This window comes from Mus pahari, chromosome 9 (genome assembly GCF_900095145.1).
Source record: "Mus pahari chromosome 9, PAHARI_EIJ_v1.1, whole genome shotgun sequence".
NCBI classification, from domain to species: Eukaryota; Metazoa; Chordata; class Mammalia; order Rodentia; family Muridae; genus Mus; species Mus pahari.
In genome coordinates, this window is record NC_034598.1 from 13793886 (window position 1) to 13814488 (window position 20603).

Below are 20603 nucleotides of genomic sequence, written 5' to 3' on the forward strand. Positions count from 1 at the left end.
ATATATATATATATATATATATATATATATATATATATGATGAGTCTATAGATTTTTTTATATTCTAAATTTTGTGTGTCTGATGAGTACCTTTATACAACTGCCAGTGAGTACACAAAATATACTTTACATTGGAAAATTATTCTGTTTAATTATGTAATGAATTTTTGTAATTGAGTATTCTTATTAAATCTATTTCGTATTCTTATTAAATCTATTTTCAAATCTATTCTTATTAAAATTTCTATAATTACTGAAAAACATCAGGATTCACAGAGTGTTTTCACATAGTTTAGAAAAAATAAAATTTAATATATTTTATCTCCAATTTGTTACTTCTATTCAAGGAAAAACTTAGATGATTAAAAATAAATAAAGACATTATTGTGAGGAGGACTGGAAGTCATTCTATAAATTAGGTCTCAGTACTATATAGAACATTGAGTTATGAACGTGAGGTTTAGGTAAATTTACAATAAACCTTGGGGTAGTGATATTCACTATGCCAGCCATGTGGCTGAGTAAAAGTGAACTACAGTTAAGGCATGAGCATCAGTGTTTTTGATCTAACGTTTCTGTTTATAAAGTCACATTGCACCTCTCCTGTGTTGTTCTAAAATTGGTTTGAATTTGTTGTTGAACTGGCTGTAGGGTTAATTGCCTGTCTGTTAGCTACAGAAAGTTATTACTTTGGTCATACAACACGGTGATTGTTGAATTTCTGGGTATTGAATTGCTGACACCTATTTCTTCCTAGGAAATAATTGCATTCATATTTGATAATTTTGACATGTGAGCAAAACAGAACAAAACAGTAGGATAATGAGCATCCAATCCTAAGTTAATTGTAGTACTGTACATAATTTGTATACTTAAATTTTGTTTTAGTATATAATTTGATGTGAACTGAACTGCAGCAAATCTAAGCTAAGAATGTCACAAAAACATCACTGTATTTTATCTATTTACTGTTAACATGCCAATATTTAAGAGCAACAGAATTTGTAGAACATTAGTTTGTTATTTAATAATTTAAATAATCTTGTTAGATGAATACAGAATTATTTATTAGTAAAGTTGAAGACATGAACAAAGATTAAGATAACCACTAAATTTACTTCCCAAACAGTTATGGCAAAATACACTTATGGTTATGTACATTTGATCTCAAAGTGCACATTTGATGTGACCAGTTCCTTTTGAACCCAAGGGCATCTTTGTGAGGACATAAGCTTTGATATATAAATTTTATATTCTGTTATATCCACAACCTTTTTCTACCATACTATTGTTAATTATATTCTATATTTTCAAATGTATTAGTAATTCAAGTCAAATTATAACAAATTAATTTTACAGGGATTGCTAAATTTTATGAATTTTGACAATATTCTTAATTGTGAAACTTGCACACAAAAATGTTATTCATGAGAAGACCTTGCATACTCCTAATTGTGATTAAGAGTATAATAAGTGAGGCCTCAATTCTTAGACAAGGCCATAGTAATCCAAAAAAAAAATATGTCTGGTCTTTTATTTTTCTAAAATATTAAATCCACGAGTGAGCATGGATTTATAAAAATGGTGGAGGGGTAAGAATAATATAGTCATTATATTAATATTGATAGAAAGAAAAATAAGTGGAGATACTAGATAAGGTAATCTATTAAAACTCATGAACTTGCAATTCAGATTGCCCATAAAGATCATCTAAAAGGTATACCTATGCTTTATGAATCAATAAAATTTGAAACCAATCCCTTTCAGTAAGAGGTTATTAACCTTCTCATATTTTACAACTGTACTTTATAAAAATTAACAATTGTTAAGTGTGATTACAGATTTGATCAATAAGACTCTAAATTCTCCATTCAATGTTATTGTCTGAACATATATGGAGACTTACAATTAGGTTGAATAAGAGATTTTCTGTTACAGGATAAACAGGCAAATTATTTTGAAATTAAATTCATTAAAATTCAAATTCATTAAGATTCACTTTGTGAGACAAATTTAAAATTTTGGGAATATATCTCTGTAAAATGCTTGTTTAGAATTTGCTGGCCTTCAAACTGTACCATCAATACTGCAGATATAAAAAACAGATTTAACATATTCTAGAAATATATGTACATAAAAATGTACATAAAATGGTTTCTAATAGTCATCATCAGCAGTGGGATATTCAATTTCTCGACATGGCTTTCCCATATAAAAAATTCAAAACAAAAAATTTTAAACAAATATTTATTAAATATATTCTTCTAATTTTCTCAGTTATTAGACCATCTAATTTTAATTTTATGAGTCACAAATACTTCATTAGTCTTAGTCTTTGAAATGTTTCTACAAGAATATAGTGTATTATGATTTTATATATATATATATATATATATATATATATATATATATATATATATATATATATTTGTGTGTGTGTGTGTGTGTGTGTGTGTATCTCCCATTTTTTCCTTTTATCTCTCCTAGGACCTTCTACCTGATCTTCCCCACATCAGATCCTCCTTACTTACTTATGCATTTATTTATTATGAGTCCAGTTACAGCTGCCAAAGTTTGTTTGGGTATCAGGTCATCTACTGGGGATTGGATAACCTACTAATGTCCACAATCCCCCATCACCCCCAGGTGTCTTCTTCCCACTGTCCAATGTTCCTCAGCTATGGATGGGACCTTGATGTTATTACTGTCTTTATGTTGAAAGGTTTAATGTCTTTATCCTGTAAATATAACTGAGTACCTGAGGAACATGTGGGTAATAGTCATCTCCTGTCTCAATGACAGCTTTTTCACTGCACTCCTCCAAATCTATCTGCTCTTATTTTTTCCTGAGTACTCTTTTTCAATGTTTTCCAAGCATTATTGGGATGGTTGATATAGCTGTCTCATTACTGATGAGCATACAATCACATGTTATCAGCATTTTTGAGATTATTCATCATTATCCAATAAGAAATTCCCTTGACTACGATTTGGACCAATGCAAATCAAAGATAGAAACATAAATATTTAGAAAGCCATTTTACTGTGTGATTGATCATTTAGAAACAAATTAGCCATAATTTCTTCTTATGGGCTACAACTTTCCTATTCTTGGGTACTGATAATGTTTACAGTACTACATGTGAATTTCTGAAGAAGACCTTAAGTCCAATCAAGAGTATGTGTGGTTACTGGCATAAACAACTGTGGCACTAGCTAGTGACCATGTATTGTCTGGGTTGTCTGTATTGTACATAAACAAAATCAAGCTAAGGTAATATCACTGATTTTTTTCCATCTCCTGGCAGTCAAAATAGAACATTCTATAAATATAAAGTAGCCAGCAAGGACAAAATGCCCCATCCATTTAAAAACTGATTCATCTGTGTCCTGCAACCAATACAGATTTACTAATTAGTTATGGTAAGATACCAAGACTAGTCAGAATACTCAAAATAAAGTATATAAACAGAAGATAGTTAGGGACAGTTTCCAACCCAGGTAAAACTATTATATTAGGAATAGGATACATGTGATAGGAAAGAAAGGGATGGGCACACAATAGAAGGTACAGGTTAAAGTGGTATTAGAGCAAGGGCCTCGAGAAAAGAAGAGATAAGGAATGGGTTAATCAAACTAAGGATGTATAAAGAAGCTTTTTGAAAGCCCAGTAGTTTTTAAGTTAAATAAAAGAAGAATTTCAAAAAAAAAGATTCTAAATAGACATATTCCACCTTAGGGAATAGGAGTTATTCAGTGAAAACTTCTGTGAAAAGCACTATTTCTGTTTTTGTTCCTAATGAGCTATTGGTCAAGAAGGCCCCAGAGACATGAAATACAAACACAAGATGAGCTATTGCCAATTCTCTTGGTTGTCCAGACATACCTTTAACAGACCTCTACTTTAGCTTTTGAATTTTTTGAATTTTAAAATAAATTACAATGATATTTATTATGGCAAACTTAAAGGATGCTTGTGACATTAAACACAATATTGTGTTATAAAACAAACCAGGGAAACCCCACTTCATTCTTTTTTTTTATTTAATATTTTTATTAGATATTTTCTTTATTTACATTTCAAATGCTATCCCAAAAGTTCCCTATATCTTCCCCCTGCCCCTGCTCCCCTATCCACCCACTCCCACTTCTTGGCCCTGGAATTCCCCTGTGCTGGGTCATATAAAGTTTGCAAGATCAAGGGGCCTCTCTTCCCAATGATGGCCAAATAGGCCATCTTCTGCTACATATGCAGCTAGAGACACGAGCTCAGGGGCTACTGGTTAATTCATATTGTTGTTCCACCTACAGGGTTGCAGCCCCCTTCAGCTCCTTGGGTACTTTCTCTAGCTCCTGCATTGGGGGCCATGTGTTCCATCCAATAGCTGTCTGTGAGCATCCACTTCTGTGTTTGCCAGGCACTGATATAGCCTCACAAGAGGCCGCTATATCAAGGTCCCTTCAGCAGAATCTTGCTGGCATGTGCAAACTTCAAAGTAACATGCTTCTCTAAAGAAAGAGTTTCATCCCTGGACAAAATTTCAAAATTTCATTTTAGGTATTTTTTTCTTTAATTTAAACTAGAATTGTTACATAAAATACAATAAATAACTATTTAGTGCATACTTTCATTTATTTTTATAATTGTCAGTGTTCAAGTAAACTTTTTACATAAGACGTTTTCTTTTTATGAGCCTGCCATGTCTACTGGAATGTAGGAATTGGAATGCAGAGTCAGTGATATATCCACTAAAACTTCCTTTCATAAGGTTTCATTCCCAACACAGTCTATGGTGTATTTATATCATATAATGTACATTTAAAAAAAAAATCAAACCAATGAATTACTTCTCATTTCTAAAGTCTATTCTGTAAAAGTTGCATACATATATGACACATATCATTATATCAACTACTAGATCTAATAGAGGCTGTGGTTACCTGCTCAAGAATAGTCTAAGATGTAAACATTGCAGGAAGAAAGGGAGAGGGACACAAATAAACCTTAGCTGAGGAAATATTGTCATTTGATTGATTGCATCCTATTGTAGTGATGATTTTCAATATTTAATTTAGTACCATTATTCAATATGATATAATTTATTTTGGTTTATAGCAATATCCTTGTTTGTAAGTCTAGCTAATTTTCTGAATCTTTAATTGTGACAACAAAAGAAATTTAATGCTTAAAGTAGGAAAAAATAGCAGGGAAAAAGAGAGCAAAATGATTCAATTGCTTTCTGTAAAACTAAAAGGAATCAATGAAGTAGGTCAAGAGGGCAACATTTCAACCCAGAGACAATCTGTCCTAGATGTAGATAAAGCAAGTCTACGTTTGGGTAATTAATTCACTACAGATAAGTTTTACATGTCCTAAGAGTCTTTCCACAAGTGAATTTATAAACAGATTTGACAGGCTTATTTTTGCTCAGGGCAAGGGCATGAGAGCTGTGAGAGAAGGGAAAGATCCTCAGTCTACTTAAAATGATAAATGTGGAGAGAGTACTATTATAACATAATCACACATGGTCTGGCGTAAGCTCTAAAGAGGGCATCTGCTTAATGAAGGTGGTGAGGCACACATTAAAAGCATTACATTAGGGAATTTAATGTAGCTGATGGCATGCACACATTACAGAGGCGCTCGAGAAATTCATTTCTCCCCTGTAAAAGCCAAAATTACCTTTGTGTGTTACAAAATATTAGTGATTATCTGAAATTTAGCTTGTTTTCCAATTTGCTCAGGAGAGAGATAATGTAATCTTTTAGCATGATGTATAAATTGTAATATTTTCCAATTTATTTGGAAATCCGTAACTATAATAGAAATTATTAGGGCTTCATTAACTTCACACTTAAGAATGTCATCTTATATCTATTTACTGGCACATGATGTTAGTATTTAAATTTTATAAAAATATCTTAATAAGAAGAACAACTAAGGCAGCAATTTGATTTGAAATTACAAATTTTAAACAATCATTCTTCTCCTTAGAAAGATATATAGAGGAAAATTTAGCTCTGTTTACACTGAGAGATAGCATGAAAATCCTCCCTAAATCAAGTGTGTGTACAAAAGGCAACTTATATTTTTCACAAATCATACTACACTAGGCACCAAGATAGAATAATATACTTCGAATAACCACAAAGTATACTTTATTGAAGTACTCAGTAGAATATAGAAGAATATATATATATATATATATATATATATATATATATATATATATNATATATATATATATATATATATATATATATATATATATATATATTCTTATAAAACAACTTATTTCAAGGGGCATTCAGAATAAAGGTAATTTTTAATATAACAATCCTAAAAAACTTTAATATGAGAATCTGTTTTGTTTTTTTATTATTTAAAAATATTTATCCTTTATTTTCAAACTTGTGTGTGTGTCTGTGAATTTATGTGTACCACTGGAGTGCACAAATGCCAGAAGAGGACTTTGAATATGCTGAAAGTAGACTTACATATAGTTGTGAGCTGACTGATGTGGATGCTAGAAACCAAACTCATGTGTTCTACTAGAATAGTAAGTGTTTTAAAGGGTCAAAATCTTTCATTACTTCATCATTTCCTTGAAGCCATTTAACTACATAGTATTGATTAAACTGTTTGTCTTTGATTTAGTTATAAATATTTTAATATTTTTCATTTGTCTCCTAATGATGCCAGAAAAGGCAATCCTCTGGTATATATGTAGCCGGAGCCATGGGTACCCTCTGTATACTCTTTGGTTGGTAGTTTAGTCCTTGGGAGCTCTGTTGGGTCTGGTTGGTTTACACTGTTGTTCTTCCTATTAGGTTGCAAATGCCTTCAGCTCCCACAGTCCTTTTCCTAACTTCTCCAATGGGGTTCCTGTCCCAATGTTTGGCTGTGCACATCTGAATGTGTATTGGTCCAGCTCTGCCAAACCTTCTCAGAGAAGAGTTATACATGGCTCCTGTCAGTAAGCACTTCTTGGCATCAGCAATAGTGTCTGGGTTTGGTTTCAGCAGATGGGATGGATCCCTCTGAGTTAGTCTCTGGATGGCCTTTCCTTCAGTTTCTGCTCCACTCTTTGTTCCTGCATTTCCTTTTAACAGGAGGAATTCTGGATTAATATTTATGAGATAGGTGGGTGCCCCTATCCCTCAATTGGGAGCCTTGCTTATCCACTGGATATGGTCTCTACAAGTTCTCTCTCCCCATTGGGGGCTATTTCAGCTAATTTCTTCCCTGTTGCGTCCTGATCACCTCTTAGGTCCCTGGCATCTGGGACTTTCTAGTCGCTATCTCCAGTTCCCCCACCCCGACTTATTCACACCTACTTTCAAATTTCTGACCCTCTGTACTTCTCCCCCATCTTCTTTCATATCTAAACTGAACACCCCTTTTCCCTATCTCTCCTCTTTCCTTCCCAAGTCCCTCTCTCCCTTTACTTCCCACATATTACTCTATTCTCAAGGAAGTTCTCATTCTTTACCAAGAACTTAACCTCAGTTGACAACCACTTACCAAAGAAAAGTTAGTTTTCATATACAGAGTGTCACTTCATATACCAAACACATAATGGTAGGTGATACATGCCTAATAGTAGTTGGCCAACACAAAAAACAAACACAATGATATTTTAAAGATCTTGTTTATTGCTTCAAATTTCCTTGTTTGTGCAGTTTTTATAGTACATAAGTATTTTTGTTTGTTTGTTTTTATTTGTATTCTGTATTACTATGCCATGTGTGTGTGTTTGCATGCATGTGTATTGGTTTTTTCTTTGTGTTTTTTGTTTATTTTTAGTTTGTTTTATTTTTTGTTGTTGTTGTCTTTTCTAAAGAGAAAATGAAGGATTGGAGTTGCTTCTGTGGGGAGTTTGGAAAAAATCTGGATGGAGACAAAGGAACAAAATCTATTATCATAATACATTGTATACAAAATTCTTCTCAATTTTAAAAATGTAAATAAGTAGAAGTATTCACTTCAATTATATTATACTGTTCGCACTGCTTAATTAAGGAAAGGAACACATACCTAGGAAGTGCATTAGTCATGGAAATGCTGGACATTGATTTTCAGTAAAAAAAAAAAAATTGAAGTGACATAAAAATACATTTTGAGTTTTGAAGGTATTAGCTGTTTTAAAATTATTTAGGTGAAAAAAATCAAAACCAAACAGTAAAACAAAACTATATCAACCCATGACTTCTGTTCTTCATAGTCATTCTGTATGTATTTACCAATTCTGTGATTAGGAACAACACCCACATTACAAAGTATCTGCCTTGAGGAGATTCATGAATTTTTATCAGTAGATTATTTTTAATCTGTAAGAAAATCACTAACTAAGCAAAATTTGTTAGTGTCCAAGAAACTCCCCCTCTGCAGCTTGTAAGTCCTATCTCCCTATAAGACTCTTCACTGATATTTCTTATTTTTCTCAAATTTAAGTTATATACTTTGTTCCTTTATTCATGCAGACTGCGTACAAATTGCACCATATTCCCTATACTATTGTTTTATCACACACCTTCCCTTATGTTGTGCTTTTATGGCCATGTTATCATGTACTTTGTGTAAACACCTGTCTCTGAGTTGAGATTTGCAAATTTTTTAGAGTGTTCACCTTAGATATTCTAACATTTTAGCATTTACTTTAAAACCAGCACCTCCCACACATTTATGCTTTCACTGTTTGCTCTTAGTGACTACTTACACTCTATCATGACATGTTAACTTGTATATTATTCTGTTTATTTTGGTCTTAAATCTCACTCATATGATCAATTTTTTGTAAGTTTATAATACAACCTTAATCTATTTCTACCAAGCATTTGAGCCACAGAATCTGTTTAAAAATGTTTTATAAGCTTTCTTGTACATTCAAAACTATTTTCACTTTTAAAAAGGGTCAAATATTAGTACAGTAGAATAGGATTTTTTGGGCTGGAGAGATGGCTCGGCAGTTAAGAGCACTGAATTCTCTTCCAGAGAACTTGAGTTCAGTTCACAGCAACTACATGGTGGGTCACAACCATCTGTAATTGGATCCATCTGCTATACTCTTCTAGTGTGTGTCTGAAGACAGCTGCAGTGTACTCATATAAATAAAAAATAAATAAATCTTAAAAAAAGAATAGGATATTTTTTGAAACATATTGAATTGTGTCAAAGATTTATGAGGCCTTAGTAGACCTTAGTAGACAGTGCCCTTTTTCTTAATTTATTGAATACTACACTTTAGAAGGCAGAAGCTATGCTGGGTTATTCCTAGTATTAGTAACTCCTTTTATTTATTTTTGAAGTTACAATTTAATTAAAAATTTCTCCCTTCCCTGTCTCACTTTTATATACCCTTCCCTATTATCCTCAAAATTCATGTCCACTTTTTACTCTTGTTATTACATACATATATCTATACATATATGCATAATCATACAAGAAACATATGCATATGTAATCATATACTTATTTATGCCTAGATAGAACCTCTTCAATCCATATTATGTTACTTGTATCTGTGTTTCCAGGAATGAGTATTTGGCACAAATCTGCATTTTGATTGTGGTTGTCTTGTCAACTCTATTGCAAAGAGATGATTCCTGATAATCAATAAAGCCTACACTTATTTGTTAGTAGAAATACAAACATTTAGATTGTACTTAGGGATTATTTTATTTAATAAAGTTGTGGTTGTAAGTTTTCCTCTATGGTATGAGAGTCCATTGGCTCAGGTTAGTTGTCTATGAGTCGAGTACAGATTATGATTTTCCTCATATTTAGTGGGTCTTGAGGGTTTTTTAGAAAGTAGCTGGTTATCACCAATGCTCACAACTGTACCCTTAGGATTATAATGTTTTCTAATAGCATATTTATAGGTGTGATAGCTGAGCAGGACTGTTGGCTGCTTTTTTCTTTGAGAACTTGCATGATGCCTTCTGGTACCAATAAATATATTACGTATATAGAAAACATTAAGATCAGTTTTAGCTCAGGCCTGCAGACCATATCTGAAATGCATTTTATCTTCAGCAGCAGAACATCAGTTCAAGATGTGGACATAGTAATGGTTCATTAAATAGTGAATTAAATTTCTTAAAAGCTAGTCTGAGAGAAATTTCATTGATATCAGAAGGTGACAAATCTACTAATGGTTCACAGGGATATGAATTTTAATGGTAATTTGCTTTTCTTATGTAAACAAAGCTCTGAGTTCAACACCCAGAACAAAAACATAAAAATAGTAAAGTTTAATAAGATAAAATAATCTTTGGAAGTGATTTTTTCTTTACCAAGCTCACAATGGCTTAAGAAAGGTGGATATTATCTGAAGCAAATGAGACTTTAAATGATGCATTTACTTGAAGTCATGGAATGATAAGAAGCAAGAATTTGTAGACTAAGATCTTCTTATATACAGGGAACCACATTATCAGTGTATTTTATGTTTCTCTCTCTGTAGTATTAAAACTTTGACTAATTCAAGTTTCTCCACAGAAAATAAAAGATGACAGATTGGCTGTTCTAACAAGCCATATTTATAATTCCAAGTGATCTGTCTGGTTTGACCTTTTTAAGTATTAAAGAAACCTCAATGGATTCTAATTGCTGTACTTAACACAAGCTAACAAGACACCTGGTGACAGATTCCAAATGAAAGAAAATGATGAAAATTCAAAGCTATTTCTTTTCTCTACCCTAAATTATTTCACATCATTTGACTGGGTGTAATGCCAAAAAGTCCTGGAAATGATGAGAGATTTTTAAATTTAATTTTCTCTTTTCTGTGGTTTATTAACTATAAATTTAATAAGTGATGTTATTTGAAATTCAAGTGTAATGTTTGTTCATGTATTCATAGAGCTTAGTTAACATAGTAATAAACCTTACCAGCATAAGAGAGCTTTTGAAAGTCTTCATATTAAACACTAAAAGCAGAAGCAGAAGCCTAGTGCCTTAGCTGATAGACCCAACCCATAGAGCATGAAAACTGTGTGTGCAGTGCACATTATCCTGGTAGCAAAGTAATGCACATATTTTATTTTTCTATTTGCTGAAATTGTAATAACTGGCTTATTATCATCACATACTTTAAGAATTAGTATAACTGAAATTAGATAAAAATGTACAGCACCAACTAATGCTTTCAAGTTTCTTTATTTTTTTTTGTTTCAACACTGTTGCTGACATTGTTCTAGTACTGATATTAATAAACCACTCATGTTCTTGAATGTATTCAATGAGCCCAGACATATTCCCATAACTCTGAGTACACTTAATTTAATCATTTGGACATATTCACATACCTGTGAATACTATTAATTCAATCATGGTAATAGGTAGATCTCCCATTCCCAAAACATCATTGATATGTATTTTTAAAAAGTTAAGACCACTTGTTAAAAGATATACATATTATCTTTTTCAAGAGATACATATAACTTGCTTTTCATTTGTAACTTTATATTTTTTTCATTTACATTAAGAGAATGTAGGGAATAAATAATTTAATTGAATTGATGTAGTTTGGGGGATAGATATCAGTTTATTATAGGTAAAACTCTAGGCTCACAGGATAACTGTTAACAAAATTACCATAGCTAAGGGATATGCTTTAATAACCTACAAATCAATAAGAAAAAAAAAAAGACAAGTAATAAAGAAAATAAAGTATGACTTTCAGAGAATGTTACATTACTTGCCAGTCAGGCAAATCCTGTAAAGAAATGGTGCTGGCTGAGGGTATGTTTGTATCCTCTGAAGAAAGGCATGTGAAGTGAGATGAGAGGCAGACTAACATGTGGCAAACTTGAAGTCAATAACATGGTGAAACACATAGGTATTTGGGGAAGGTGAGGTAAATATGAAATGAATCATAGAAAGGAGAATGAAGTTAGAACATTAGAAAGATATTTTTGTATAAAATTAATGTGGTTGAATGTGTATTGGATATTGCAAGTACGAGAATAGATTTAGTTAAGAATTAAGAAGACAGAATTGATTCATAGAGAGTAGCCAGCCTACACTTTCAAGTACTATAGATTGTTTTTTAAACAGAGTTGTCACAAAGTTTCAGTTATTTATAATTCATCTATTTTTTTTTCCATTTGTGGCCAATATCGGTAACTCCAAATAGTAATTTTATAAATATAAATGCATAGACCAAAACATATAGTGAAGACTATATTCATAAATTACTACTACATGTGATAGGAAGCATTCACATAATTTTCATGAGAATCCAATTTTATGTTTAATGGGAACCTAGGAAAACACTCAGTGTATAGTTATCAAAAGTGGAAACAAAACCAAAGCAAATTAGTGTATAAACATACTATTGGCATGTAAATCAACCTTAGGATCACTACTTATTCATGGTGTTAATGCCATGGCTTCAAAAAAATATCTGGATCAAATGTACAAGAATGACAGCAGATTTTATTAACAATATTCATGCTTTCATTTTTAATGGAAAATAAATTTCTATCATATGCTGTATTTTGATTGAATTCCCTTCCTATATCTCCTGGCAGATGCTCCCTACCTCCCCACACATTCAAATCTATACTTTCTTTCTTTCCTTAGAAATTAAAGAATATTAAAAGAAAAAGATTTGCAAATAGAGAAAAATAACCAAAAATTCAGGACAAACACATACATACTCAGATACTCAAAATACACACATACATTCATACAGACACACACACACACACACACACACACACACACACACACACACACACAGAGTGAGAGAGAGAGAGAGAGAGAGAGAGAGAGAGAGAGAGAGAGAGAGAGAGAGATCATATAACATAAAATTGATAACAGTGATAGATAAGCAAAGTACAATTTAGGTAAAAGGAAGGCCCAAGCAAATCATTAAGATATAAATGATGTTTAAATATCTCATCTAATTGCATTCTTCGACTTTTATCTTATGTCCAGACATGTGAGTGGTTTCCCTTGCTATTTCTTAATTTCATGTCTTATACCACTGTCAACATACTACTTTTTCTTCATATAAACAAGATGCTAATAAGGATATTTGACTTCTTTACTCTAGATACTTTATTTCATTTAAAAAAATCAACAATCATGATTATTTTGGGGTGTTTGATTGTGTAATTTTGTGAATGCTAGTAAAGATTTTCCTTCATCAGGGAAATATTTCCAGCTTTTACCATATTTTTATTGCTATACATTTTCTGAAATGCTATAGTTGGAAATCTGTTTTGAATATTAAGTGCTTCTTTGAGAGAGAAGAAAAAAGTCAGGGACATACACTAAAGCTTTTATAAAACTCCTATGCTTTACAAGGCACAGTTAAAAATTTATCAAGTTATAAATTAGAAAGACTCATTTAAAACCTTTTCTGTCTTCATGGTTGTAAACAAAACTAAACTAAATTAGACTAAAATAAACAAAATAAAATCCATTATAGATAACACTTGATATCTATATGAAGAAGAGTAAAAACTGACCTTTAATTTTCATCCTACACAGAATAAATTCCAGATGATTTACCAAACTTAGTGTAGAGTCTAGTAGGTCAAAAGAATTAGAATGATTTTCTGAAGGAAATAAGGCCAGTAATTGACCAATGGAACCTGTTGAAATTAATACATTTCCACAAAGCAAAAGAAATTATTAATCAAGTGAAGAGGCAGACTCTAGAATAGAGAAAAAACTAAACCAATTATTTATTTGATATAGGACTCATATTCAATATTTACAAAGTATCTCCAAAACTGTAAAACTAAGTATCATGTAAATTAATAACCCAATAAAAATGGGTTATGGCAACAAACAAAATCTTTGAAAGATTCATTTATTTCTACAAAAAATGGTCAGTAAATATTTTATAAACTCTTCAATATCCACGGATAGCAGAGGAAAGTAAATCAAAAATTTAGATTTTATCTCCCCTCAGTCAGAATAGCTAAACTAGTTCCTTATGATTTATCGTTAAGTTCATAGATTAGTGCATCTCTCAGTTATCTTCTAAAAAGCTTTTCCTGCATTAAATTGTCATCAACAGGGATGTCACAATTGATCAAAGCAGAAAGAACAAGAGACTATAGAATGCTCAGCCATGAATATTACATGTCTAACACACTCTTCCTTATAAGACTCAAGAAATGTTTTGCAGGAGTGGTAACCCTTAATGATTGAAAGGAGCAGATGTCATGAATGAATACAAGGAAACAGTGTTACAGCTATGAACTCACAAAACTTTTGACAACATACATAAGACCTGTGAAATACCAACTACGATAAAAAGTTCATCATGTACTGGGAAGGTATGCATGAAAAACATAAGGAATAAAGGTCAATTATTGACTGCTGGTAAAGGAACGTTTAATTTTCTTTTTCTGTCATTTTAAAAATTCTTTAATCTTTTTTTACAGTCTGGTCTTTGTCCCCTGCCCTGGTTGGCCTGCTGACTGTTCCTCATCCCTTACCTCCTCCCCTTCACCCCAGCTCAAAGAGGATATCCCCACCCCCAACCTCCAACCCCACCTGACCTCCCCACTCCCTGGGGCCTTAAGTCTCTTGAGGGTTGGGTGCATCTTCACTCACTGAGGCCAGACCAGACAGTCCTCTGCTGTACATGTGTTGGGGGCCTCATATCAGTTGGTGTATGCTGCCTGGTTGGTGGTTCAACGTCTAAGAGATCTCAGTGTTACAGGTTAGTTGAAAGTGCTCGTCTCCTTATGAGGCTGCCCTCCTCACCTTTTTCCAGTTTTTTACTAATTCAACCACAAGGATCACTGGCTCCTGTATGGTACCTCACAGGTTTGACTAAGCTTCTGCAGTAGGATACACATCCAATAGTGCTTGTAAAAGCAAGCACAAATTGAACTCTTTAGATCACAAAAGAAGATCACATAATGGTAAGTAGGTTGGGAAGGGAGGGAATGGACCTCGGAGAAATTGATGGCAAAGTAGTATGTAATCAAAATGTATTGCACAACAAAATGTGGATCAAACAATGAAAATGTAATAAAGTTGAAAATAGAGTTTAAATTATCTGTAAAGGAATATAATTTGAGATCCAATGTATTTAACTGTAAAATACAGTAGGTGCAGTAACCCCGGATCAAAAGTAAAATATATGTTCATTCTTATTACCATTTTAGCTTAAAGTATATAAATGTATATATTTAATTTAATACCTAAAAAACACCTCTAGGATGCTCTTGTTTTTGTTGTTTATTTGTTGGCAATAATAGAACACATATGGTATGAAAGGAGTATGTGGATTGGATAGTTTGATGCAGAGATGAAACCAAGGGATAGAAATAGGCAAAGTTGACTAAATATAATATTAAAAAGTCCTACAGACATATATTACTATGTAAACAAAGTTAAAACTACAATGTGAAAAGAAAATGGATATTGACTTAACAGAATATATGAGTGAATAGGCCAGCTCCTAGAAGTCATGAGGTCTTAGATAAAATCCTAAAAATAGGAGAAGGGTATGAGTTCTTGGTTGTCTTGGAGCCTTAGAGGTTCTCAGAACAGTATAGGGTATTGCCATTGCTCTTTACTGACAACAAGAACTAGATGGAAAACTCTTATTTTATGACAGAATTTGACTTCAGTACCCAAAGACATTAAAATGGAACTCCTCTGTGAGTTTTCTGCTGGCTACCTTTCATAGTTTCATAAAATGCAGGTGGGTAAGGGACATAATCAATGGGCTTACCTGTACACTCTGATAGCTATAGTAGTAATAGAAGTATGATTCTTACTAGAGAGCCATATAATTTTCTGGTTGAATACTATATGCTCAGCACTAGAATAAAATCATATCTTGCTTCACAAATCCCATAGTTGAGGAGGGCTTAAGCTAATTTGACTTTTAAATATTTATATTTACATTTATATCTACTTAGTAGTGTTGCTCTCAGTCTAAGTCAGAGAAACTTCTTTAAGCAATGGGTATAAAGTTAATTAGAGAGTAATCATTTGACCAATTTAGAAGAAAAAGTGAATACTAAATGCACTGTGCCAAATGTCATTTATTTACTTCACAACTACTGCCTCTAAGATTCATGGAACATTGAAGAAGAGGTTGTAGAAAGAATACAAACATCAAAATGAGAAGGAGTATGGCAAAACACTCTCTTAGGGACATAATATAATATTTATACTTCAGAAATCACAGAGCTGTAATTTACATTGAAAGACTGGTCCTCACAGATAGGGGAAGAAGTCATGAGGTTTCAGCCCTACTTGGAGAACTACAGGCAGTTAATCCTTCCTGGGAAGAGAAGTCATATTCTTCAGTGTTTAATCATGGATAAGTAGCCCTTGCTCAAGTAATTAAACCTTTGTCCATGTGATTAAAATTAACTCTAATTTTAAATGTGGGTAATAAAAATCCAAAAAAGAAAACAAAAACAACTATAAACATAGGAGAGAATGTGGAAAGAGAAAGATTTTCAAGGAGTGGTAAGAGTATAAGAGAAGAAAATAGGAAATGACTATATACATGTGTAAAATTATTATGACTGAATAAGTTAACAATTTGTAGAAATAAAAAGAAAACTTTTCATTGTAATAAATTATATTTATATTAAAATAATACCATAAAATCAAGTGAAGCATTTCTTGATTGTCAAGAGGTAATAAAAGGAAGACACAAAAAATTTAAAGGCATAAAAAATTATATACATATATACTTACATATAAGCATATATATATATTAGTATAATATGTGTATACATTTACATATGTTTGTTTGTATGTGTGTGTGTGTGTGTGTGTGTGTGTGTTGTGGAATATTATAATTTTAAGAGTTAATAAAGAATTTTGTGATTTAAAAATACACTTAGTGTTTAATATTTTGTCCACCCTCTCAACAAAAGAATGAGGTAATTCCAAGTGGAAAGCAGAGAGTAAAACGATACAGGGTGTGATTGATCCCTGGAAGTGTAGCTTTCACTTTTATTTGGGATATGTATTATCCAAACCAGAAAAGCAGATAATCTTTTGTAAGAACCTGTTTATGCCTTTCATAGGCATGAAAAGACAATCAATACGCCCCCAGAGCTCAAAGAGTTTGCTTACCCTCCAGTCAGGGCTATCCCTAAAGATTCTATTATTTATTTTAAAATGAAATGACATTCAGTATTTGGACTTGGAATACAAACACAGGTATATAATCATCATTTTAAATAGCACAGATGTTTTAAATGAACATATTCAATTTTAAGAATTATCACTAATATTTATCAGTGTACTTTAAACCACTAAACCATATTTAGAAACATGTTTCATGGCACTAGAATTTAAGAATTTTGTCAACTGGGACTTCGTATCTTGATCAACTATACTCAATTCTCTTGTTCGTAATTTCCTATCCCTAATAAATCGTGTTTGCATTCCTGGATATGTTCTTACTGTTGTTCTTGATTTATTTGTTTGATTTTTTGTTATTTGTTTGTATCTGTAGACAGGTTTTCAATGTGTACTCCTGGCTTTCCTGAAACTTGCTTTGTTGAACAGGCTGGCCTTATACTCGGGAATCTGTCTGCCTCTGTCTTTCCAGAACTTTGATTAAAGATGTATACCACCATTCATTTTCATTCCTTCTTATGTATTTAGTTTATTCATTATTTATATTATTATCACTTTACTCTCTGTCTTACTCAGGGTTTGATTACTATGAAGAGACATGATGATCAAGTTGACTCTTAGGACAACATTTAATTGGAGCTGGCTAACAGTTTCAGGGATTCAATGCATTGTCATCATAGTGGGAAGCACAGCAGTGTCCAGGTAAACATGATACTGGAAAGAGAGTTCTATATCTTGATCTAAAGGTAGCCAGTAGAAGAAACTCTTTTATACTGGGCAGACTGAGCAAAGAAGTCTCAAAGCCCACCCCAAAAGTGAAACACTTCCTCCAACAAGGCCACACCTGCTATTAGTGCCAATCCCTTTACCAAGCATATCCAAATCACGGTAGTCTCTTTTCTATGCATTTGAAGTATATGTGCACATTTTTCTTACATGTAAAACTAGAAACTATGTTCCTCTGAACTTTATCTCTGTAGGGATTCTGGCTAGTCTTGGCCAAGAATAGAACTTGAATAGTACAAAAATGAAATGGTAGAGACCAATATTCTTACAAGGTATCACAGACAATCTTTGTAGTGTACAGAGTAGACTCTCAGGATGTCTGTTTAATTTCTGTTCTTCATTCCGCACATCTACTCAATTGCTGGTTCTATTTACCAGCATTAGTGTCTGGGTTACAATCAAGCACTATGTTGAGGCTTATAGAGACAGCAATTGCAAAGAAAACTTGGTTATCTTTCTCATATAATTCCTGAAAATCCTAGTCCAATGTTCACTGCAGCAGTGAATAAGAAATAATTTCATGGATACTTATAAAATCTCAAACTCTTTTACAAAGGTCATAGCTGCAGATAGAAAAAAAATAAAGATACATTCCTCATACTATAACCTCATGAGTATCTCACAAATTTGTGTTATCTAATTTCAATAACAAATAATTTATTGACAAATACTTGGGGCTATAGAGTATTGGCATTAAATATTCACTGTATCTACTTTTTGTTAAGTCCTGTAGTTCATGGGCACACATCTATTGCTAAGGTTACAGTTGGTAGATCACTATCATTCTGAACAGTCAAAACAACCATGGCTAAATGTTGTTACTGAGAACATGATGACAATGTATCAGGAACAGGTCTCTGCTCATTCTCAGTAATGATTCTCTGTAGATATGTGTAAGTGGTCAATTGAAAATTTGCCTAGAATCCAGTTGCTGAATAACTCAGAGGAGAATGGGTTCTTAAGTGAGAGTGAAACCAAAAAGAAAATGAAACTCACTCTGTTACCAGATCTGAGCTTTCTTTAGTATGTTATGAAGTTTATCCCAGCCAAGTTTTCATTTCTGTTCTATATTTAGATGATGTGAGGTACACAAAGAAAATAACACAAAATGTATTTTCACAAAAGCTCACTTCTTCTGACCCTTGATGGATAGCAGACACACTAAGATTTCTCTGATCTTCCTAGGGGAACATTTCCTATCAGAAGAGATTTAGAAAATGTTTTTACTCTAAGGAACTTGGTATCTTCTGACTGACCTTTGTCCTGATGCAGAATCAGAAATGTTCCCATAATGTTGTCTCCTTGACTCATCTCAATTATAACAAAACAAAATAAATCTTTAAGACAGAACTGCTCTTAGGAGAGCTGATTTACTATTGTTTTGAGCTAACAAAAGTCTTTTTCTTTCTTCCTGGCACATTTCAGATGTGATAATAACAAAATAAATCTCTTGGAAACAAACAAATCTCTTTGGGAGCTAAAGAAAAGCTCTTAAAAGAGTAATTTTCCAGTACCCAATTTCCTCTCTTCTACATTTGGGTGTTCAGATATGTCTTGGAGTGAAAGACAGTCAAAGGATTATATACCAGACACCTTGTCTCCTTTTGGGGACATTGTGAAAAACCAACCACTTAAATGGGCTGCTTTGTAACACATTTTATATTTATCTATCTTCCCCACATTACTGAAGGTATCAAATATGTTCTAATGGACTCATCCTTAGACAATCTTTTAAAAAAGAGAGAATACAGTTTTTAGTACATAAAACTCTCACAGAGAAAGAGAATATTTTTCTTTTTACATTTTTGCTCATTTAGTTTTTTTCCAGTTCTTTTCCTTTTTCCAAATTGGGGTTTTGCCCTTCATCACCTACGTGCTGTGACATTTTCACTGCCCTGCAGGAGAAATAAGCTTACTTTTGTGAGAATCAAGTCTTCCCTCCACCCAATGCCATTCAGATATTGTCATCTTTCAAGCACATGTTAAGGGGCTCTCTCAGTGTCCTCCTTATACTTTTATATAGACTCTAATGATTGCAGTCTGTGGTAAACCAACAATGAGGCACAGTCTAAAATTTCTCAAAGCTTTGATAATAAAATGGAATTAGAAAAAGTGCTCTTTAAAGTAGAAAATTGATACACAATTCTACTATAGCCAACACAAATACACACACACACACACACACACACACACACACACAACACATGAGAGGGGGTTCTCTGTATCTCACTGTCTGTGGTGTCTTCAGCAAGATCTTTCAAGCTAGTCATCTTCAAACTTCCTACCTCAGTCATGTATCAGTAATAAGGGTTTTGTTTTGCATGCCCCTATTTTCAGTGACAACTAGTAAACAGCTAATTTTCCATCTCCCAAACAATTGAAGCAGCACATGGTTCCCTACTTCTTTTCCCACAGTGGTGCTAACAAGAATCAGCATCTATATTACCATCTTCTATACTTACCAGCCACACAGTTTATTGAACTAAAGCAAAGACCTTAGTGGTATTTTTTTTTTTAACAAATGGCATCTGTTTTCATTGCTATTTTTAAAAGAGAACAGAGCCTCCCATCCTCTTGGGATATATGACACACACCAAGGCAAGTAAAGTATAGTAGAGACTCTACCTTTCTACCCTATCTATCTATCTATCTATCTATCTATCTATCTATCTATCTATCTATCTACCTTTCTTTCTTTCTTTCTTTCTTTCTTTCTTTCTTTCTTTCT